The 25,068-nt window shown below is 43.9% G+C and overlaps 1 protein-coding gene and 1 long non-coding RNA gene across 3 annotated transcripts in view; one reads left to right on the top strand and one right to left on the bottom strand.

Moving 5' to 3' along the window:
• The window catches only part of SMYD3 (SET and MYND domain containing 3), a 607,450-nt gene that overhangs the window by 55,689 nt on the left and 526,693 nt on the right, over window positions 1–25,068 (bottom strand). The gene's annotated exons all lie outside the window — the stretch shown is intronic.
• LOC128596256 (uncharacterized) lies at window positions 2,039–15,425 on the top strand. The gene is made up of 3 exons (XR_008383097.1): window positions 2,039–2,326; window positions 11,732–11,903; window positions 15,025–15,425. It is a non-coding gene; the product is annotated as an uncharacterized LOC128596256 (long non-coding RNA).

The raw sequence follows: 25,068 nt of genomic DNA, 5'->3' as shown, positions 1-25,068 counted from the left end.
AAAAGGGAAAGCCCATTATAGTCTACACATCTAGCCTGTGTAAGCCCTGGGATCAGCATCAAAATGCTGCAGTGTGAATGAGCCAACTGAGCTGGGAACCGTGTTTTCAAAGTATTCCTTAATGGCAAACTAGAATACACAGGACGGCACATGATGTCACAAAGCAATGAGGCTGCCAAAGCCATGGGGCCTAGGAGACTGCGGGAACGCAGTTGTCACATGCAGGGCAATGGAAAAAAATAATAACTTGGGAAGATTTTTCAGTAGCTATTGAGGTTATCAGATATTCTGGCCCCAATCCCTAGTGCTCATTATCCTTCCAATATTATTTTCTCACCTCTCCTCAGGCTCACTGGTGCATCCTCCAGTTCAACAGGGCTTACACAGTTCTTGTCTCTAAAAGAACTAGTCCCTCTAGGAATTTACAAGTGTGAAGGCTGCATTGCAGCTGTCACATTCTGGCATATCACTGATACACACTCCAGTGGCCTTTCCAGGTTCCTGGTATGATGCAAATGAACACTGTGCAGCAGGTAAACAGGGCGCTGAAGTGCAAAGTACAACTCTTATTTATAGATCAAACACCTGCCATCGATTTAAACAGTAGTTATCTAACTTGAAAGTTTAGCAAGCTACTGAATACCCCCTTGAAGCAAGTAATTTTGAAGCAGCAGTTCATGTATACAGATGTGTTTAAAGCCTTCTTCAGAATGTTGTAATTATCATCAAAAAGACAGATTCCATTAAGTATCTGTTAAGCTTTTAGTATCTGTACTCCCAGACAGATAGGAAATGTTGAAAGTCTTGGGTTGCTTAACTCTATGCTTTTATTGTTATTTCTTTAAAGGACTGGGGGTTAGGATATTCAGAATATAGAAAAACATCTGATCAGAGATTTGGGGAAGTTAACAATACGATGTGGCTGCTGCTGTCACTTTGCCTTTTCAACCCTGTTCTATCTCTAGCCCCTCTCTCTACAGACACAAAATGAACTTCATGTTTGGTGTAAACTCTCTCACTAAATACAAGTTAGTCAAGAATGAATACAGCTGTAATCACAACTAACAACCACTGTTTCTTAAATGTTAAAAATTAGGTGATATTGGCCGGGTGTTGTGGCTGTAAATCCTGGCACTTTGAGAGGCTAAGGTGGGAGGATCACTTGAACTCAGGAGTTCAAGACCAGTGTGTGAGCAAGATCCTGTCTCTATCAAACCCAGAAAAATTAGCTCACTGTTGTGGTGGGCACCTGTAGCCCCAGCTATTCAGCAGGCTGAGGGAGGAGGATCGTTTGAGCCCAAGAGTTTGAGGTTGCAGTGAGCTAGGCTAATGCCACTGCTCTCTAGTAGCCTGGGAGAAAAAGTGAGACTCTACTGCTCCCCCGCCCACCCCCAAATTAGGTGGTATGCTGTCTAGGGGCTCGGTGGTTATAACCCACAAATATTTTTGAAGAATTATAACCTTCATTTTACAGATGATGAAAACTGAGGTTCTAAGAGGTGAAATATATTACCTGAGATCATGAGCTAATAAACAGAAGAATTTGAATCTGAACATATACTTACTTGTGTTGACCCCAAAGCCCCTTTGCTTTCTACTGTAGCATACCAGCTCAGAAAACGCACCTCCTTCTTTGCTTAGGTTGTTTAAAAATTGATTTTCCATTTACAGAGAGATGGAATGTCATTCTGGGAAGTAGGTGATAATTGTTTTCAGTGGCTTGAGATACCTTGACCTTTCGGATAGGAGTTAGCAGGCCACACTGGCTAGTCACAGCTAAGTTACTTGAGTGCATCTTTTCTGCTCAACCAGAAAATTCTAAGAATGGGTTAGAGGACTTTTACAGTTCCTTTTAATTTTAAAATTCTGTGGCTCTGAGTCTCTGAACTGCTTCACCCTGATGAGGACAGGCTTGTGCCCAGAAGGGCCTACACTGTTCCAGGGCTGGCCCTCCTCATCCTGCCTCCAGGCTGCTAACACCCTCCCCCTACCACCAGGTATCTCAGCTGCTGTTAGAGGAACCGGGAGGGAATGAGTGAATACAGTCAGAACATATTCCAACAGTGCTCTGAGAGGGGCAAGGGGCGCTGAGCCACCACAGTCCTCTCCTGCTCTCAGCTTCACTTCCCTCCTTTGTGACCAACGTAACAACTGCTGCCCAGGGGCAAGTCTAGGAAACCCCCGCCAAGCAGAGCTGTAACCTGACCCAGAAGACACACAGTCCTTTGGCAGGAAGGAGCAACTCACCCAGGAGCAAGAAGAGAAAAGAAAGGGGGTGCTCACCCAGAGGGGTGGGGTGAAAGAGAAGCACTGCATCTTTTATCAGGTAAAGCATTAGCACCTCTTTTTCTTCTTTGGTAAAATAAATCCTACTGAGAGCAGTGAATCTCACCCATCAAGGGCAAGCCCTAGAGTTTGATTTGAGCCAGGGACAGAGTCACCTGGGGGGAGTGTAGGGGAAGAGGGAGGTACAGAGGAGTGGCAATGACACAGCTCCTTCCCTAAAGATGCACAAGGGTCCACACACAACACAGGGGCAAACCTGCCTCCCCCGTGCAAGCTCAGCTGGCCTCAAGGTAAGAGTTAAATAAATCCAGCCCCTTGAAAGAGGGAGGTTGTCCAGGCAGAAGAATCAAACCTGGTGGGGGAAAGGCACCTATTTCCCTAGCCTAAGGGCATTTGGGAGAAGTACAGAATAGTAATTATCTAAAACCAGATAACGATGAGTTAGAAGGGCAAGCCCCTGTCTAATCTACTTGACCTTTATAGCAAGACTAAAGATAGAGTGGGTAACAGCCTTGTATGTCCAAGAGTTTACTGTGATTTCAGGCCTTCCATAGAAGGCCTCCAAGTACAACCCAGAGGCCGGGGAAGGCTCTGGAAACCGCAAAGCAGCCGTAGGTGGAGGAGCTGTTCCACGAGAAAGGCAAAATTTAGAGTTCAGGTGGCATCAGAATAATAAGCACCTAAACTACCCTTTCAGTGGGGTTAATTCATGAAACCTTACCCACACACAGAAGAGCTGTTACCATGAAAGAAGCAAAAATATTCATTGTAGTTGCTTTTGATGATGAAATTACAGATTTCTTTATTGTTTTACCTTTTTGTACATTAAAAAGAAAATATATCAGCATAATGTTCATAATTATAAAAAAAAGAAAAAAAACAGAGGCCAGTTGCTCTCCTCACATACGGCGGAAGCTACGAAAGGAAACGTAAGTCAAAGTTAGTGCCCTTCCTGTCCAGCCAGGGAGTAAAACGTGACTATTAAATGAACTATTAAGTATAGTTTGAACTGCAGTTCTGAGGAAGAGGACTTGATTTCTGGTATCCTCCTGCTTTGTATGTAAACAATTTGATAATGTACTTTAATAACTACATCCAATTATCCGAACCATTGTCTTCATGTAAACATCAGGAATTACAGTGGAAAAATACATGAGGCAACAGCAAGTATAAGGAAGACACGGTTCAGCTTTTTAAAAGATTCCTTCTCTCCCAGTCTTCTCATTTAATTGGGGGTGAAAAAAGAATCCTACTATTACACCATGTACTTGCTGAAAGTCTTGGCTTTCTAGTCCTGAACACGTTGTACTTCCCCGGGACCGGTAAAAGGGTTGCTGCTGCAGAATTATATTTAAACATCTTGATCTCTTGGGCTGTGTGACTGGTACTGCTGAGCAGCTCTTTCTAAAGGGGAAAGGGTCACTTAAGCTAGTGCTGTCTTTGACTCTGCCAGGAGCTCCAATGAGGAATAAACTTTGGGATCTTCTACCTAATAGAATTTTGGAATTTCTAGCAAGCATGTTTTCCTCAGCTTGCAGATCATCAGAAATGACCTTATTCCTTGGGTTCCATCTGTCTTTCTCATCACTGAAGGCTTCCAAGACAGCCTCCTCACAAAGAGCCTTCCATTAGTGCTCTAGATAAATGAAGGGTACACTAAGCTCATCAACACCAGGGGCTCATTCAGGTTAGATGACAGCAGAAAGCCAGGGCAGTGCAATGGTTTTGATCCCCTACTCAAAGTCTGCAGGTACAACCTCTACACAGGCCAGGCAACTAATGCTACCAAAAAGTGGAATACTTAGAGTAAGCAATAGGAGATGCCTTCATAGCTACAACCCCCACCATTCTCCAAGGCCTCCCTCCAAGATGTGCAGGTGTGCAAACTGCGTGTGTGACAAAGAATTTCCACTGCCTTGCCCATTATTGAAGCTCTGGCTTAGAATGTGCTCCAGCCGTCCCTCTAAAGTTATAAAGAGATGCAAAACTTGGCACAAGGTGGGTGCACTGGCTCACACGTGTAATCCTAACATTCTGGGAGGCCAAGGCGGGAAGATCGCTTGAGTTCTGGAGTTCTATACCAGCCTGAGCAAGAACAAGACCTTGTTTCTACTAAAAATGGAAAAACCATCCTGGCATTCTGGGATGCCAATGCTGGTGGATTGCTTGAGTTAGGAGCTTGAGCCCAGCCTGAGCTAAAGTGAGACTCCATCTCTAAAAATAGCTGGGCGTTGTGATGGGCACCTGTAGTCCCAGCTCCTTGGGAGGCTGAGGCAAAGAGGATTCCTTGAGCCCAAGAGTTTGAGGTTGCTGTGAGCTATGATGCCAAAGAACTTTGAGGGTGACAAAGTAAAACTCTGTCTAAATAAATAAATAAATAAATAAATAAATAAATATATAAATAAGCAAGCCAGTCATGGTGGCACACTCCTATAGTTCCAGCTACTCAGGAGGCTGAGACAGGAGGATTGCTTGAACCCAGGAGTTTGAGGTTGCTATGAGCTAGGCTGATGCTATGGCATACCAGCCTGGGTGACAGGCTGTCTCTACACATACACATACGCACTTGGCAACAGAAATCAGAAACCCAGGGACTCAGCACTGTTTTTTATTTACAACTACCAGAAGCCAAACATCCCAACCAGAAAACAAAACAAAAACAAAATAGGAATAAACATAGGAAGCAACTATTAAAAATAGAATACAGTGGCAGAGCCAAGAAAAGCTGCTGGTCAACTCCAGGTGAAATACCCCTGCCTCCCACCCAAAGGTACACACTGAGGTTACCCTAGGGAGCTCTCCTACCTCATGCAACAGTCTAGGCAGTGGACAGTAGCCAGACAGGTGGCGGCAGAAGCAGCCCTGCCCCGGCAGCCTCTCTCTGTGTGGTTACTGCCCTGTATGAAAGTATTAGAACGCCATTCTTAGATAAGGCAAAAGCAATTTCTTTAGTAATTTACAGTCCATGAAGTTTTTCCACAGCTACTATGTCACCGCATCAACTCTTTATGTGATAGAAATTAGAATCCCTAGTTTTACAAACTCAGAAATGATGGGCCCTAAAAGCATCACACAGCCTCTGATCTTTCGAATTCGTCAGAGCTCCCCTCCAAGTATCTGCTGTGGTTGCCACACAAGGTTTACTTTCTCTGGGTTAGTAGGTAATTTGCAGAAGAACATTCTTTTAAAAGAGCAGCTCACCTCGGTGGAAGAAGATGGCTATCGTCCTCAAGGATGTTTTGGCCAAAGCCTTGGGGTGTGCAGGAGCAGTCAATCTATTGAATGAAGTGTACAGGGAACAGCGTAACAGATACTTTCTTTGTTCAGCTTCTCCTAAGTACCTCAAGAAATCAAGAATTTTCTCCGAATGGTTTACAAAGTAGACATAACTCAGAATAGAAAGTCATGTCCGTTGCAGCGCAGAGAGCAGCGATAAACTGCACACAGAGAGTGCTGCTGGGGCACAGCACTGTCACTCACTCTACCACAGAAGACCAAGGAGCGGGGCCTGCACTGCTGTTTGCTATAATCTCAAACAGGATCTTCAGATACATTTCAGAATGGCGAGACTAAAACAATACTCTGCTGAGTCACTGCAAAAGCCAGGTATAACCCAATCCAAAGTGACATCTACTGAGGGGTCCTCTTCATCTATGTTTAAAAAAACAAAACAAAACCAGAGCCAGAATGCCACTGCTGCTGCCGAGGCCCGAGGAGCTCAGCTATTTCACTGCCTGACACCACCCCAGAGCGTCCACAGTTGAGGATGAGACTTGCCTCCCAACCACCACCCACATGGCTCCCTCACTTGGCCCACTGGGCTTGGCTCTCCACAGTGCTTCTTAACTCCTCCATCAAAAGACATTGTGGTATAAGCTTTTTTAAAAAGAAATCCTCCTGCAAAAGACTCTTGAAATCTCTCCCACAATAGGGCTGAGTCCAAGTAAGTGCTTAATAAAAGAAGTGGATAATGAAAAGCCACGTTCCCTGCTCCTGGCAGTCCAGAGTGGGTGGGCAGCACGCTCAGATGTCGCGCTAGCAACAGCATTTTCTGTCTCTGCCTCCCTGATTATTACATTCTTTGTCTGCCATCCCACAGGCACAAGAGCCCTGATGAGGGAGAGCTTACTTCTTTGGTGTGAAATACAGAGTGACAGAAGCCATTGGCCTCAGAGCAACAGAACCAGACAAAAAAGTACAGAAAGGAACACAGCCAGGCAGAGAAATGGCACTTGGAGGACCTGATTCACATCATCTCTATCTTCTTCAAGACAATTCAAAACCCATTTCTCTGCTCTCCCCTCCCTATCCACCTTTTCCCTCAAATACACATAAACACACTTCTTTTTCTGAGGAAGGTAAGGAAAAAGAAGAATATGTATCTTTTAAAACACAAACAGCTAAAGTTGGTCCTGCACATTACTGCAATTTCCTGGGCCAACCATTCTGTCCAGGCAAAGCTCCCACTCATGTCAACAGTCTCAGCAGGATTTATCAAATTCCACCATCTGGACAATATTCATAGAGGTTCATTCAAGAAGCTCTCACTGATCCAACTTCCACCTTGTTGACTGGCTCTCATCTGTTCTTTTTTCCCCCAAGTCTTTCACTTCATTTGTTGGGCAACCTTACAGGGAAGCCCTTAAGACACAGATATCTGCTCTCTTATTCTGCAGAACACAGGATAGGCAAAATGGTGAGATTGCCAAATGAGGAAGGAAAATTGGAAGAACTTCTCTGGTTCAGTACCAGACTTGCTCCAGGATAAAAATGCACTGTACCAAAAACTCTGGCAGGGCACCAGGTGGGGTGGGCAAGGTTCCCAGATTCAGCTTCCCACACCGACTGCCATGTGCTACCAGGAAAGCACAGCGTGCAGGACGTGGCATGGCCAGAATGACAGCAAGACACGAGCTCTTTGCACTTAAGGACCCAAAGCCCCAGAGTCACACTTCTTTGTTAAAAATCCTCCTCTATTTATGATGATAGGGAGTTGTAATTTCTGCCTCTTTAATCACAGTCAACTTAGAGTAGTGTCTGAAAGCATCAGTGCCCAAGCCGTCTAGCAATGCTCCACCAAGTAGGTAAGGCAGTCAGTAGTGCCTTACCCAAGCTTGGCATGGAGGCATTCCCTCAAAATTACTTTTGTACTTCACATAGGTGGTAAGTGACCAAAATACAAATCATCATTTAGGCAAATTATATAAAAGAAGAGACGCTTCCTAGCCCAGTATCTCTCCCATAGTGGGCACCCACTAAAGGTTGGGTGTCTAGATGAACGGATTAAAGGACAAACAAAAGGCAGGTGTACTTCTCTCAAGTCGGCTAAGCATTAACTGAGTTATCTCGTTTTTGGCTACTTTTTATGAGACAGGGTCTTGCTCTGTCACGCAGGCTGGAGTGCAGTGACTCATTACAACCCTGAATTCCTAGGCTCAAGAGAACCTCTTGCCTCAGTCTCCAAGCAACTGGAACTATAGGCACCTGCCATTATGCCCACTGAATTGCCTAAATATTCTATAGAAAAACAAAATATTCTATAGAAAGGAGATCTTGCTCTGTTGTCCAGGCTGATCTCAGACTTCTGGGAGAAATCCTCCCATCTTGGCCTTCCAAAGTGCTAGGATTAGTGGCATGAGCCACCACACCTGACCAGTAATCTTTGACAATGAAGACCTACCAAGAGATCACCCTGGGGATGGACCACCCTTGGGGAAGACCTCAAAAAAAGCCACCCAGACACATGAGAATCCAGCCTTGCCTTCACACAGACATTACAGGAAGAAATTCTACCACCTCTCACAGTAATCTCTGCAAACATCTGTCAGCCACCACCCTTGAGGAACTTTTTCCATTTCCCTTCTTCTCCTAGGCTTGGAAACCCACAAGGCCTCCCAGCAAAACTCTGCTAGAAGGCTTCACACCTTCAGGGTCTGCGGCTTGAGTCCTTCTTCAGTGGTTCTTAACTCTTAGGCCTAGAAGGAGACGACTCCTGGGAACTTCCTAAAGTGAGATTTGTAAGCCACCCTTCCTCCTGATGCTTCTTTGTCATCAAACAGAAAAGAACTAACAGGGCAGGCTGAGGCCCTACCTGGTCCTCCCCCCAGCTACGTTTTTTATGCCTTTGTGGTCTCTGTTCTGGACACATCTTTCTCCTACCTCTTCTATGAGATTTTAAGCCCCTTTGAGAGATACTAATGAGTAGAGCAAGAAATAGCACTTTCCAAGCGTGTTGAGCATGTTCCCATTGTTCTAAATGCATTTTAATTCCCATGACAATCTGTGAGACTGATATTAACCATTCCTATTTCACATATTATGGAAATATAAAAGTTAGAAGAATTAAGTAACTTGCCCAAGGCTACTGCCCCAGTAGCATATACTTGAGTCTGGAACTGAGGTCTCTTTACAAAATTCCATGTTATTTTCTCCTAAACTACTCTTCCTGAAGACAGGGATCTCCCATGTCTTAGTCATCTTAATCTCTCTGCTTCTATATCTAGCACCTAGCACAGTGCTTTATATACTCCATTTACTTAAATATTTGTTAAATAAAAATGAAAGAATATGCACCATATATGTTCACAAGATTTAAGTGTTCAGATCAGCTGTATTAAGTTTATGAACATGGTTGTATAACAGATCACTGCAACCTTTTCATCTTGCAAAACTAAAACTCCATACTCATTGAACAATTCCCCATTTCTCCTCCCTCCAGCCTCTGGCAACCATATTTTTACTTTCCGTTTCTGAGTTTGCCTCCTACTTTAGATACCTCATGTAATTGGAATCATACAGTATTCATCTTTTCGTGACTGGCTGATTTCACTTAGCATGGTGTAGCAGGTGACAAGAATTTCCTTGCTTTTTAAGGCTGAAAATATGCCATTGTATGTCTCATCAGGTTTATTAAATGCCTTGTTTCATCAAGTTGTTTCCTTAGAACTCCTCTTTTAATACAGCTTCACCCAGAGAAGAACCTTAATAATATGACAGCCATTGCTGCCACCTGTTGAGCTCTCACACTGTGCTAAGCTCACTGTTGTGATCTACAGATGAGAAAACTGAGGCTAAGGAGATTAAATGGCATGTTCAAGGCCACGCAGCTTCAAAGTGTGGTGGTCTGGACCTTTGATGCTTCCCCAGGCCCCTTGGACTCCTTAGCCTGCTGCTGCCCATCCCTTACCCTGAATGCCTTCCAGTGAGACCGTGAGATGATGACATGGCACAGAGGGACTCTGAGGCATGCATACCCGTCAAGGCCGCACTGCCCACTGGCTATGAAGCTGGGGTGGAGCCCTGGACTCCTGACTCCTGACTCAGGTTGCTCTGCCCTATTCCACTTGCCTCCTGCCCATGGGACCTCCTACCCAAACCAAATCCCTTGCCTTCCTCAAGGCTAGCTCGAGATTCACTTCTTCCAGAACAGGCAGGACCTCCCCTAGACGTTCTCTGGACTCTCCTTCCTCTTTGCTCTGTGTAGCCAGACTTAATGGGACACACTCTCAGGGATAAATGAGATCCTTAAGGGATACATGTTCCCTTCCCACCCACCACCGACCAGCATCCTGCCATGTGGCAGGGCACTTGATAAATGCTTTTTGATTGGATGGGTCATGAAATCACATAATTTAAGAGCTGGGCAGACCCACAGGAGCATCTGGCTTAAAATATTCATTCTGGGACCCAGAGAAGCAAAATGACTTATCTAGTTACCCAGCTAATTAATGAGGGGTTGGTTCTGCTGCCTCCTGCCTGGTCCTCTCCCTCTGCTGAGCCCCATCTGACCAGGATTCATGGCTTCCCAGCATTAGAGCTGCACCCTAAGACCACAGGAGGGTAGACACAAGCAAAGAAAGGTTAAGTTCTAACATCCAGTCATTTTAGGGAGACACAAAAGTCCTACTTTTATATATCTATAGGGGAAAAGCAGACGAAGAAGAATATTGAACAGAAAGAAATGAATACTGAGTAGTGCGAATTCCACGTCCCTACCCAGATATTAAACAGCTGAGAGACAAGACGATCTCTCCGTCCTCCTCTCTCTGCCCCTCCCACCTCAATATTACTTGCTCTTAAGAAGGGCCAGGGAGAATCAGTTCTCTCTAGGGTGAAGTGTGAAAGCCTAGAGAGGAGCATTAACATTTTATGACCTGAAAATTCTTTAATAAATTAACTTTATTAAAGGATTGCTGGTTCTTCAGTACCTTGAAAATGAAATGACACCTTCTAGAAAAATATATATTCACTTCATTTGCAGATTTGCTGTGTTGTTACAACCATCCTCATATCTCTTTCCACTAAAAAGGAAGGAAGTCAGACATTTCTGCAGCATTTTATAGTTCACACAATAATTGATCATATTATTTTAAAAATATTTATCCTTAAAATAATTCTGGGGATTAAATAATAGAAGTCTGGGCGGCGCCTGTGGCTCAGTCGGTAAGGCCCCGGCCCCATATACCGAGGGTGGCGGGTTCAAACCCGGCCCCGGCCAAACTGCAACCAAAAAATAGCCGGGCATTGTGGCGGGTGCCTGTAGTCCCAGCTACTCAGGAGGCTGAGGCAAGAGAATTGCTTAAGCCCAGGAGTTGGAGGTTGCTGTGAGCCGTGTGAGGCCACGGCCCTCTACCGAGGGCAATAAAGTGAAACTCTGTCTCTACAAAAAATAAATAAACAAATCAATCAATCAATCAATAAAGAATGTTAACTTCTATCCAGGTTAACATTTAAAAAAAAAAAAATAGGCGGCACCTGTGGCTCAGTCAGTAAGGCGCCGGCCCCATATACCGAGGGTGGCGGGTTCAAACCCGGCCCCGGCCAAACTGCAACCAAAAATAGCCGGGCGTTGTGGCGGGCGCCTGTAGTCCCAGCTGCTCGGGAGGCTGAGGCAGGAGAATCGCTTAAGCCCAGGAGTTGGAGGTTGCTGTGAGCTGTGTGAGGCCACGGCACTCTACCGAGGGCAGTAAAGTGAGACTCTGTCTCTACAAAAAACAACAACAACAAAAAATAATAATAATAAAAATAATAGAAGTCTATAATTTAACCAGTCAGCGAATACTTACTGGGACACTATTGTTTACCGGACGCTGTTCTAGGCCCTTGGGTTATAAGAACAAACAAAGCGGGGAAGTTCCTCCTCTTCTGGAGTTTATTTTTCAATTAGCTGCCCTTTCATAGATGAGACAAGTAGCACAGAGGCAGGACAAAGTTAGGCAATAGTGACAGTACCTGCTCCGTGCCAGGCTCCACTGCACCACGCACTTTACCTATACTATCTCATTTACTCCTCACGACAACACTGCAAGGTAGGTATCACTGTCCCTGTTTTAGGAAATGGAGATTCAGAGAAGTTAAGTAACTTGCTAAGGTCACTATGCTAGTAAGTGGGAGCACAGAGATTTACTCCCAGGTCTGTCTGACTCCAAATTTATATGTCCTTTAGGCCAAGACAACCTATGCATGCTGAGCTTTTCTGGATACTGGATGATGTGCAGAATTCGGTGACAAGTGGCTTGAAGAGGTTGTTGGCTTCTCTTGGGGGTTGGCACTTGAAGGGACCTGGGAGAATGGAGCAGAGATCATCAGTACACGCATCAGCCTGACTGCTCTGCTGGGTATGATAAGGGTCTCTGTGTTTTCCTAATACCCGTCTCTCAGTTGTAGGATTGTAGGATGCAGCTGTGCAGGGCAGGTGGCCCCTGATACAACCCAGAGAGATGTCCAGGAAAGGCTTCTGCTTTTGATTCTTAAAAGGTGATACACAGGGTGTCCGTAAAGTTTGTGTGCAATTTAACAACTGGATATATATATGAAAGTAGGATTGATTCCCTACCTCATTCCGTATACACAAAGTAACTCAAAGTAAATCAAATACTTAAATGTAAGAGCTACAACAATAAAACCCTTAGAAGAAAAGATAGGAGAAAATCTTCATGGCCTTCTATTAAGGCAATGGCTTCTTAGACATGACACAGAAGCACAGCAACAAAAGAAAACATAAATAAGTTGAACATTAAAATTAAAAACTTTTGTGCTCTAGAGAAAAGTGAAAAGATTTCTCCCACAGAATGGAGAAAATATCTGTTAATCATATACGTGGTAAGAGACTTGTCTTTACACTATACAAAAGAAGTGTAACAACAAAATAATGTAAAGAAAACTCAATTAAAATATGAGCAAAAAATACATTAATTAGTAGGATGTAAATACTCTAATCTGTACAAATGATCAACACGTTGAATCCCACAAAGGCATAAATGTATTCAAGATCTCTCTCTCTCTCTATATATATATATGACTTAATAAAAAAAATTAAAAAAAAATACAAATGGCCAATAAGTACATAAAAAGATATTTGATATCATTAGCCAGTAGGTAAATTCAAACTAAAACCACAATAAGATGGTAGCGCCTGTGGCTCAGTGAGTGGGGCGCCGGCCTCATATACCGAGGGTGGCATGTTCGAACCCAGCCCCAGCCAAACTGCAACAACAACAAATAACTGGGTGTTGTGGCTGGCACCTGTAGTCCCAGCTACTTGGGAGGCTGAGGCAATAGAACTGCCTAAGCCCAAGAGCTGGAGATTGCTGTGAGCTATGACAGCACTCTACCAAGTGTCACCATGGCACTCTACCTAGGGCGACAAAGTGAGACTCTGTCTCTAAAAAAATAAAAAGAAAAAAACCACAATGAGAGGCTCAGTGCAGGTAGCACAATGGTTATGGCATCAGCCACATGCAATGAGGGGGGCGGGCTCAAACCTGGCCCAGGCCAGCTAAACAACAATGACAACTACAACAAAAAATATATGGGCATTGTGGCAGGTGCCTGTAGTCCCAGCTACTTGGGAGGCTGAGGCAAGAGAATCACTTAAGCCCAAGAATTAGAGGTTGCTGTGAGGTATGACGCCATGGCACTCTACTGAGGGCAACATAGTGAGACTCTGTCTCAAAATAAAATAACAACAACAACAACAAAAAAAACCCCACAATGAGATAACTACTACGTACCTGCTAAAATAGCTAGAGTGAAAAGACAGATAATAACAAGTGGTGGCAAGGACATGGAAAAACTATAACTCTCATATATTACATGTAGGAATATAAAATTATGCACCCACTTTGGGTAACATTCTGGCAGTTTCTCAAACATTTACACATGATCCAGTAAGTCCACTCCCAGATACAGATATGAGAAAAATTAAATTTCCACATAAAACCTTGTTCAAAAGTGTTCATAACTGTATTGTTCTTAGAAGCCAAACAGTCGAAAGAGCCCAGATGTCCATCAACCAGTGAGTAAATAAAATACGCTATTTTCATAAAATAGATTTGGCAATAAAAAGAAATAAAGTACCGATACATGCCACAACATGGATGAACCTTGAAAATATGCTAAGTGAAAGAAGCTAGTCACAAAAGTCACATATTTATGATATGATTCTATCCAGATTAAATGTCTACAAAAGGCAAATCCAGAGAAAGAGCAGATTACTGGCTGCCTAGACCCTGGGAGTCTGGGGGTAGTGGGGTACTGACTACTAATGGGTATGAGGTTTCTTTTGAGGTGATGAAAATGTTCTAAAACTGATTGCCGAGATGGTTTCTGAACTCTGTAAATATACCAAAAGTCACTGAGTTAATATACCAAAAGCCATTGAATTTTACACGTTAAATGGATGAATTGTATGTTATATGAACTACATATACATCTCAATTAAACTGTCAAAAAAGATGACATATAATCTAGTATGAAACATATTCAGAGTAGAACATGATACACTGATAGTGAAAGATCATCTCAGCAGCTATGTGTGTGAGGAGCCACGTGCCCTGACACCAACATGTTTATCTTCTATAAACCTATAGAGAATGTTCTTCTGGGAAACTTTCTGGACCAAAACATTGGAGACAGGGAGTCATCAACAAATATTGCCCTGACTACCATGAAAAGTAGAAAGCTTAGAGAGAATAGAATTTCGCTGCAACACCCAATCACTGATAAGCTTCATAATTCACTGGAGTGGCAAAAGCTCTATTAAGATTCATGAAAATCTCCTTTGAATAGGTGCCGCTCAACTCTAAACCAAAGGAGATGGATCTTTCTTTCTTTCTTCTCTCCAAACATCACCCCTTATCCTCACAATACCGGTAACTGAGTTTCAGAATTGGCATTCAGAGCCAAGATGTAGATTCTTGGTGAGTGTCCTCTAAGCACACACCTTTGCCCCCGCCTCCCTTCTTTAGATCACAAGTCCTAGCCTGGTCTCTCTAACCACAAACAGTAGTAACAACCTCATCCAGTTCCACATGCCTCTTAACCAAACTTAAACTAATCCCAAGTAAACAGCACTTGAACTTCTGCAGTCTGGTTCCATCCATCTGTGTGAATGACACACTCTTCAACATTTTAGCAAAGTCCCACCCTCAGTTATTGTTTTCCTGTAATGATCATCCTCCCTTATTGAAACTAATAAATGATTGGCCTTCATTGTGTAGGTATACAAAGGATCTCAAATGATGAACTGGCTAAAATACTGCTCTGTTTATAGAAATGTTATAGTCATAACATGTACATAACAAGCAACCTTTCCTCATCTTTACCAGTGGGAAGGAGCTAGAATTTGGCCAGGGCATCCAGTGCTGTGGGTCCCCCCAGACCCTTTAGCCATAGCTATTTGGGGCAAAGCATGTGCCTGAGTAGCTTTCTCTCTCACTTGTTATTCTGCCACCACAGGGGCTAAGTGCCCTTACAACTTTGTCCCACAAGAGCCATTAGTAACTTGAAGTTTGCATCAACTTGAAGCACAACTCATGAAGACTGCTTTCCTTCATCACTCACGCAGAGACTGCCAATATTTGGACCAAGTCCCACAGAGTATTTTTTCACTTGGTTGAAGTTGTTTTCAATGTTTTCCAGTGATAAACGGTCAAGCCCTTGTAATGGCAGTTGCTGAAATGACACTTTAACCCATCATTGACTACTAGAGACTAGAAATCATCGCCAAGCAAGCATTGTGGCCCAAGACCTTCAAACTGGCCCTCAATAAAGTGGTGCTGATTCTGGATGGTGAAGGAATTTAAGGTGTGTGTGTGTAAAAGAGAATCTTGGCTCACAATTTGGGAGTTTTGAACTGGAAGCCTTGCACAAATTGCCTAAAGCCATGGTAAGAGAGTAAAGTTTGTTTCTTCTCTCAGTGAGAAATGTCAGTTTCCTAAAGCTCAATGCCTTTCTTAGAAGGAGCGAAAGCCTTTTCCAACTTTGTCTAACTCCATGCTTTTCAGGCTTACATATTAATGAATAGGCAGGTCTTAACACATTCACTCCAAAAAGGATTTGTCTCATCTAACCTGATAGCTGGCTCAGAAATTAGTCAAGAAACTTGGTCTCACTCTTCAAGGCTCATTTACATGGGGATCACCTCTAGTTCAGAAACTGTAAATAAACAAACATGTAGCACACTACTTCTCAAACTTAAGTGCTACAATCCAGAAAGCCTTTAGGCCAAGAATTCATCCTACCTCAAATGGATAGGCAGTAAATAGTATGTAACGCTCTTTCCTAAAATGTGTTCCATGGAACTCCAGGGTTCCGTGGTCAGTTATGTTTGGGAAAATCTATTCCATCCCTATCTTATTTCTGGGATTCTAAGACATCATCAGTTGTAAGCTCCCCATTAACTTAGTAACAGTTTGAAGGAAAGAGAAGTTGGGGGAAAACAACTGATTACAGGTACATAGTTTTGTTTTTATCTAAATGGTAAAAGCCTACAATTTTCTTCTTCAGGATCTTGGCATTCAGAGCCAAATCATACGGTTTGTATGTAATCATTCTCTGCATTCAGAATCTAAAGGCTTATTGAGTCATTTTTGACCATTAGAAGCTGTATTATTAATAAATGTCAGAGCGACAAGTCGCCTTTCATCAATTTCTCATGATCTAGATCTCTTTTATACCTTTATTTTTATTGTTTTTCTTGAGCCAGAGTCTCAAGTTGTCACCCTAGGTAGAGTGCTATGGTGTCATAGCTCACAGCAACCTCTAACTCCTGGGCTCAAGCAAGCCTCTTGCCTCGGTTTTTCTATTTTTTGGTAGAGACGGGGTCTCGCTTTTGCTCAGGCTAGTCTCAAACTCATGTGCTCAAACAGTCCACCCACCTCAACCTCCCAGAGTGCTAGGATTACAGGCGTGAGCCAACATGCCCAGCCTTCTTTTATACCTTTACAATGGATAACATAATTTCAAATCCTATAAAGAATAGTCAAGTTTCATGTGCCTTTTCTTTTTGATAAGCTTATAGTTTCATATTTTCCTCAATTGAATAAAATGTGACTGGAAGGTATCAACTTTACCAAGCGTCAGCTGGAAGCTCTTGACAGATTCTTGGAGATAGAGTGACAGTTCTCTATAATGGAGGAATCAGCAGTCCAAGAACTGTCACACTACCTTCTCCTCACACTGAAGCTTCCATGAGCCATTCCCTGAGGTTTGGCAAAATCTGTTGCCTTTAATTACTGTCTAGAGTGTGACAAAAAAAAAAAAAAAAAAACAAAACTTGCCTTTATAATGCTTATTCATAATAATCTTTTTTAAAATACACATTTTCTTTTGGAATAATTTTAGATTTATAGAAAACTTACAAAGATAGTACAAAATGTTTCCATATACTCCTTACCCGGTCTCCTCTGTTGTTAACATCTTACATTACCAAAGACTATTTGTCAAAACTAAAAAACTGAAGTTGGCATATTACTGTTAATTAAGCCCCTGATTTTACTTGGATGTCATCAGTGGTTCTCCCACTGTATTCTCTCTGTTATGGAATCTGCTCCAGGGACAAGTGTCAGGCCTTCCCAGGCTCCCCTGGTCTTTGGCAGTTTCCCTGATAGTCTTGAAGAATCAAGTATCTCATACAATGTACCCCACTCTGGGTTTCTCTCAAGAGTAAATAGCAGCATTTTTGTAAACTATGCCACATAGGCCAAGCAGTGTTGGCTCACATCTATAACCCTAGCACATTGGGAAGCCTATGGGGGAGGATCACCATTAAGCCAGGAGTTCAAAGCCAACCTGGGTAAAATAGCAATACCTCATCTCTACGAAAAACTAAAAAGAAAAGATGGACATGGCGACGTGTGCCTGTAGTCTTAGCGACCCTGGAGGCTGAGGTGAAAGGATTGCTTGATCCCCAGATTTTCAGGCTGCAGTGAGGGCAGGACTCCAGCCTAGACAATGGAGCAAGACCCCGTCTCAAAAACAAATAAATACCCACAGAGTTAAAGGACCCTCTCTCCTTATATCAGAGGGGACATGGCAGCCATATGACATCACTGATGAGGCTAAACTGATCACTTAAGACTGGCTTTTTCTACTACAAAGTACAGCGATCTTTTTCCAAATAATCTCTTAAATGATACTTTAAGAGATAATGAAGGGATCAGTGTTAAAATTCAACTTTATTTGGTTTCCTATTTTAAGAAGCATGTACAAAGGCTGGCCAAGTTCCTTCCTCTTTCACAGGTGGAGACCACACTGGCCTTCTGAATCTTCTGCCTGGTGCCAAGAGGGCAGGACAAGCAAGGGGCTGGAGGCACTCACGCTAAGGGCTACCTGCGCGAAACTCAGGCCCTACAGGCCTCAGCTGCCTCACTCCACTCTCAGCCCTGCCTCTGACATCAATTTACTTTGAGAAACACTAAGGTATAAAAAAGATATGTATTTTATTTTAGGAAAAAAGTATCCTGTAAAGGAGGATCCTGAAGTAACTGTATCAAACCTACTGTTTCCCAAATTAACTTGACCACAGAGCCCTTTTTCACTTTCGAGCCCTCTCTTCACCTAAACGTATGAACACTCTGGGAAAACAAGAATAGACCTGCAGGCACTAGACAGGGTCCAGCCTGTCTCTGCCCCTATTCTCAGCTGTCTGACCTTGGCTAAGTTCCCTCCGAGAGGAATGTTCTTCAGAGACTCTGACATCCTTGGTCACAATTCTAATGCATTTAAATGGAGTTCTTTGACCTCTTATACACCCCGGGGAAGGCTGGGCGTGAGCTTCTGTGAGCTGTAGATGGACGTGCTGACAGACCTAGGGGAGTGGCTGACCCTTGTCAGCACACTGGGGAGTAAAAGCGGTCTAGATGGGCAGGCAAGCACTCAACACTGACTTCCTTACGCTCTCTGAAATCATCACTGTGCCACTGTGAACGAGGATGGGCTGCGCCTCACTCCCCCACTATCCTTTCTGCCCTTTAACCGCCAGGACTCACACACAGCTCTAGCAGAATGGACGTCTGTTCTCTGATACAGGATCTTAACATCCGCTGAAGAACACTGTACTAGCAAGCTAGTGAGCTGAAAATTTAGACACCAAATTGCATTAGACATCCTAGCCAAGCTCATTTCACAGTTTTCAGTGGCCCCAACAGAGCAATCCTCCTGTTCAGAAGATCAGAGCAATGTGCTGAGCAATCGTCATTTCAGCCCAGGAGCAGGAGATAAAAAGGGAGACCCTAATATCATTTAAACCCAGGGCTCCACCCTGGGAGCAGCAGTCAGTGGGTAGAATGAATATACAAGCGGACCTGGCCATCCATCAAATAAAGAGCTTACGTAGAGAGTGTCTTGGGGGAAAAAAATCCCACATTATAAGAAAGAACGTGGGCCTTTTCAATTATATGACGAGGTGAGTTCAGACACAAATAAAGGAAGCTGTTCATTTTATTTTTTAAAAATCTGTCATCTTCAATTAATGACAATTAATGACATGGTGGGGGTGGGGAAAGGGGAGAGCAGAGAGAGAAAGGAGGAGGGAGGGATGGGGAAAGGAAGAGCAGAGAGAGGGAAGGAGCGAGGGGTGAGGTCTTGGTGTGTGACACACCTTTGGGGGACAAGACATGATTCTAAGAGGGTCTTTACTTTGCAAATGCAAGCACTGTAACCTGGTTTCTTGTACCCTCAATGAATCCCCAACAATAAATAAGAAGAAAAAAAAAATCTGTCATCTTTTACCAAAAGAAGGGTAGAATGGTAGAAAATTCAGGAGACCGGGAAGGAGACAGACTAAAACCCAAATCCTGGTTCCCAGGGCACGTGCTTAACTTCTCTGAACTTCACTTTTCTCCTCATAAGATGGGAATAATAATACTTCCTTGGCAAGGATATTTTAGGGATCCAATGAGATAATTGGCCTAAAGCTTCTTAGCCAGTGCCTAGCACAGAAAAAAAATTAACAAATGTGAATTCCTTTCACCACAAGCTTCCTTTTCCCTGTAGGTCGTCTCGTGGTTGGTATCAGATGGCATGGTCTAGAATTCTGCACAAGCTTCGTACCTTAACACTAAGCCCTCAAGAAGAGTATAGATCCATCTTTATTTTTTACTCTTAACATTTTTTTATTAAATCATAACTGTGTACATTAATGCATTTATGGGGTACAATGTGCTGATTTTATATACAATTTGGAACGCTTACATCAAATTGGTTAACATAGCCTTCAACTCATTTACTTAATTGTTGTGTTAAGACATTTATACTCTACTCTTTTTTTTTTTTTTTTTTTTTTGAGACAGAGCCTCAAACTGTCGCCCTGGGTAGAGTTCTGTGGCATCACAGCTCACAGCAACCTCCAACTCCTGGGCCTAAGCAATTCTCCTGCCTCTGCCTCCCAAATAGCTGGGACTACAGGCATCCACCACAGCGCCCAGCTATTTTTTGGTTGCAGCTGTCGTTGTTGTTTGGCGGGCCTGGGCTGGATTCGAATCCGCCAGCTCAGGTGTATGTGGCTGGCGCCTTAGCCGCTTGAGCCATAGGCGCCAAGCCTATACTCTACTCTTAAAAGATTTGACATCTACCCTTGCAACATGCACCATAGGTGAGGTCCCACCGATTACCCTCCTTCCACCCAGCCTCCTCCCTCCCCTCCCCTCCCCTCACCCTCCTCTTCCTTCCTTCATTCTGGTCTATAGTTGTGTTTTATCTTTCATATGAAAGTGTAGGTGATTATATATTGGTTTCATAATAGTACTGAGTACACTGAATACTTTTTCTTTCATTCTTGAGATCCTTTACTAAGAAGAATATGTTCCAGCTCCATCCATGTAAACATAAAAGAGATAGAGTCTCCATCTTTTTTAAGGCTGCATAATATTCCATGGTATATATACATATACCACAGTTTTCTAATCCATTCATGGGTCAAAGGGCACTTGGCCTTCTTCCATGACTTGGCAATTATGAATTAGGCAACATTCTGGTGCAAATATCTTTGTTGTAATACCTTAGAGGAATTGCAGGGTCAAACAGCAAGTCTACTTTTAGTTTCCTAAGTGTTCTCCAAACTTCTTTCCAAAAGGAACGTATTAGCTTGCACTCCCACCAGCAGTGCAGAAGTGTTCCCTTTTCTCCACATCCATGCCAACGTCTGCACTTTTGGGATTTTGTTATGTGGGCTATTCTTCCTGGAGTTAGATGATATCTCAAAGCAGTTTTGATTTGCAGTTCTCTGATGATTAAAGATGATGAGCATTTTTTCATGCCTGTAGGCCATGTGCCTGGGTTCTTCAGAGAAGCTTTAATGTGCTCGTGATTAAAAATAAAGGAAAGAAAGGAAAGAAAGGAAGGGAAGAAGGAGGGAAGGGAGGGAGGAAAGGGAAAAAAATGACCTAGTGGGGCAGGGTCTAAGTGGTCTCTAGACTGAATGGCATCATGAGGGAGCAAACAGATATCAGCACCCTGAAGCAAGTCTTCCTGAACATTGCAGAGTTTGCCTAGGAGGCCAAAGTGTCTCATCCTCTCTCCACGTGATCAGGATGGTCTTTCTCCTTTTTCCTGTTCCCTTTCTGCCTGCATGGCTTGTTAACATTTACTCTGCCTATGGGCAGGAATTAAGAGGGCAGCTAAAACTTGCTGTGCTAGTCTTGTCCAGTCTGCTCTGACAGAGGATCGGTCTAGTCTTCTTGGAGAAGCAACAAAGGGTGCTTTTTACCGGAACCAAGAGTCCCCAGCTTCTGCCAAACATTTGCCACTCTGGAGGGTGTGACCATCACAGCAGTCTGTAAAGCCACTGAGAAAAATACCCTTTGGCAAAAACAAAGCTTAGCCAATTTGTTTAGTTTTAAATACTTATGCGGCCAGAGGAGAAGAATGACAGATTGGGTTAGATATAAACAGAAGCAGATTTAAGAGAATGAAATAAATGAAGCCAAGACATGAGACAGCCTAGGACAGCCTGGCTTAAGTCAAGCTGCGGGAGAAACTGGAGTTGATTTCAAACCAGGCTGAAACCCAAGTCCCCGGCGCTCCCTTCCCATAGCCATGGGCTTTCCGCCATCCTCTGAGCAGCCCTGAATTGACCAGGCACACGCAACGGCATTCAGGGATGGCCGGGAGCAGCATTCTTCTTTCAGGGCATCCTGAGAGAGGGTTAATTCCAGGCTCAAAGGCCAATGAGGGCGCGAATGTCTGAGTCAGTCAGGCTTGACATGGTCCATCTGCTGCTGAGCACCTCCCTGGGCTGTGTGCTTCTGGTCCACGTGCTGTCTTAAACATTGTCAGCTGCTGACAGATGAATGCTGGCCTTGGTGTGCTGCACATTCTTCGGTTAGTACATACTCTTATAAGGAAGTACTCAAAGAGTACTCCCTCACGGCAAGCTACTGGTACTGTGCTCACAACAATGTCCTGACCTGGACTCAGAGATGGCTCCAGTGCCTCATTTTGCGTCTTTATGTCACCAATGTTGTTCAAACCTTGACAAAACAAAGCCAAAAGGCACGCATGCCCTGAGGATGCTTTGGAAATTCAAACTCTAATGGACAACTCCGCTTCTGATTTGCCAAGGAAGCAGGCCATCAATCAGGCCCAAGTGATCAGGGTGGTGGAGATGTGACCTTTCAAATTACTTACAAAGTAAAATTTAATGATTTAATATTTTAATACTTAATTTCCTATACTATGGTACAGTTACTGACCAATCAGAACAGATGTCAGCCAGAGCAAAGAGCAGGGTTCCAGAAGGCCCCTAGAGTGCAAACCAGCCACCTTTTTTGTTCTCAGATTGTAGGAAAGTCCTCAGAGGGAAGCCTGTGGGGCTGGGCAGAGGGGTTGGGGTTGGGGTTGGGGCTGCCAATCGCCTGGGAAGAGAGTATTCTACTGCTCCAGGAAGCAGCAGTCAGCACCAGGTCTAGGGGCCTCTTGGTCGTGTGGGGTGGAGGTGAGGGCCTGGGCACACAGCAGCAGCACAGAGAAAAGAAGCCGCTGCAACATTTGTGTTTGATCAGACCACGCTAACACATGAGAGTTTAGCCCTTCTAAATAGCGACTGGATCAATAAATTCAGGATAAAATGTCGCGGAAGTCAATGTCCATATTAGCTTAGGGGCTGGCAGGCCTTTGAAAACTCGGCCCCTGAGACACGGATCCCCAGGGAATTCAGTTCAATCCTCCAATAGACTGAGACTATCTCCAGGCACCACCAGCTCAGATTTCTATTCAAAACACATGCACTCATGTCTGGGGAAAGGCAAGCATGAAATATACTTCACTGAAAAGTTGTAAAGCATGGAGGGTAAGTTAATTTTCGAAGAAGAAAGTAAGTCAGGGGCACAACCCATTGGAACGTGTGATTCACCTCTGCAGGGCAGACACTGATTTTCCCTCCTGGGAACATCACCAAATTAGTTGGCAGTTGAAAATATGACCTCTGACTTTTCAATTCCCTTAGATCCTAAATTTTAAGACCATGAAACAAAATGAGACTAAAAATCTCATTCAGAAACAGAAGTGGAAAGGGAGAGTCAGTATTTCTCTTGTTTAGAGAAAATGCTCTCAAGGGTATTTCATAACTAAAATTGACATGTGTAGGTGGGGGGAGAGGGGGACATGTGCGTTTTCCTTGCTTGGTTCATGCTGGACAGAGAGGCAGCCTGTGGGGGGCACCGACACCTCCCATGCACAGTCATCATACGGCTGCTGTGTGCAGAACCCAGGTCCTGCTCTGTGCCCCTTGGCGACTTGGGCGCAGGCATCCGTCAGGAGCCGGGCTCTCACTTTGGGGGGCGGGGATGAGGAGGACAAGTAGTGGGAGGAATCACTGAAGTATGAAATGTTCTGCCTCTTACTGGATGTGTGGGCTTGGGTGAGGCACTCAAGCCTCTGAGCTGTAGCTTTTACAGCTCTAAATTGGGGCAAATAACTTCTGCTGTATCTAGAAAGGGACATCTAGGTGCAGATTTTCTGATGCCAAATACTACAAAAAACAATTCTGTAGGTATTCTTTAATAACAAACCTGTAAAGTTGACAAATACAGAATTAGCAACAGGGCTCTGAAAAGGCTCATGCAGGTGGGAGGCCCTCCAGTGTAAGCATCATGGTGCTGTGGTGGATTCACTTTTGTACACCACACCTGCCTATCTCAGATGAGTAAGAGATAAGGAAACACATGTTCACTACCGACGGTAAAGCACACAGTGCATGATGTTGGATTATTCCCCAATACATACACAGTAGGTCCAGGAGACAAAGCTGTGATAAGACAGACATGACCCAGGCACTGCATTGTCACCAGTGGTGGGATGTCTTCTCCATCCTGAATTCTGGAGTGAAACACATCAGCAGGGAACAGCTTAACACTTCACCTGGAACACCAGCCCGCTCAGGACAAGGTGCTGATCCCCACACCGGCTTTCTGAGATCTGGGCTCAGTTCAACCTCTTGCTCTGCCTTCTCCTCCTGCCAAACTTGTTTTCTCACTGACTTGCATTTTTAAACCCTTGCAGGGGTGGGGAACCTATGGCCTCAGGGCCACACATGGCCTTCTGGATCCTTGAATACAGTTTTCTGAATGAATCCAAATTTCACAGAACAAGTCCTTTCAATAAATTGGGGCAAATAACTTCTGCTGTATCTAGAAAGGTAGATCTAGGTTCAGATTTTCTGATGCCAAACACTACAAAATACAATATAAAATACAAAATACGGAACAATAAAGGGATTTGTTCTGTGAAGTTTGGACCAGGAGTAGGAGCCATAGTTGGGAATCTAGAGGGCCACCTGTGGCCTTAGGTCGCAGGTTCCCCACCCCTGCAAGGCAGCCTCACTAGTCTCTCAGTTTCAAATATGGGTATACAGTGATTGCCTAGGTTGAGAGGGGTGGGCCACAGAATGGGGAGGTGACAGCTAAGGAGTAAGGAGCTTTCTAGGTGAAGGTAACTAAAAGGATCTGAAAGTGATAGTGCCAATGGATACATAGCTGCCACTGAACTGTACATTTTCTTTCTTTGACTTTTTTCTTTTCTTTTTTTGTAGAGTCAGAGTCTCACTGTACCGCCCTCGGGTAGAGTGCCATGGTGTCACACGGCTCACAGCAACCTCTAACTCTTGGGCTTACATTTTCTTTCTTAAAAAAAAAAAAAATTTCTTTTAAGCTTTAAGTGGAACTACTTTTTTTTTAGACAGGATATCATTCTGTCACCTAGGCTGGAGTATAGTGGAATGATCATAGCTCAATGTAACCTCAAATGCCTGGGCTCAGGCAACCCTCCCGCCTCAGCCTCCCAAGTAGCTGAGACTAAAGGCACATGCCATCGTGACTGGCTAATACCTTTCTTTGTAGAGACAGAGTCTTGCTATGTTGCCCAGGAGGGTCTCAAACTCCTGGCCCCAAGCCATCCTCTTGCCTTGGCTTCCTAACTGGTGAGAGCACAGGCATGAGGTTATAGGCACCACCCCCAGCCTGGACATTTTCAATGGGTGAATTAAGTGGTATACGAATGACATTT

The sequence above is a fragment of the Nycticebus coucang genome, chromosome 10, assembly GCF_027406575.1.
Source record: "Nycticebus coucang isolate mNycCou1 chromosome 10, mNycCou1.pri, whole genome shotgun sequence".
Taxonomy (NCBI): domain Eukaryota; kingdom Metazoa; phylum Chordata; class Mammalia; order Primates; family Lorisidae; genus Nycticebus; species Nycticebus coucang.
This window is presented reverse-complemented; position numbering and strand designations above follow the sequence as displayed.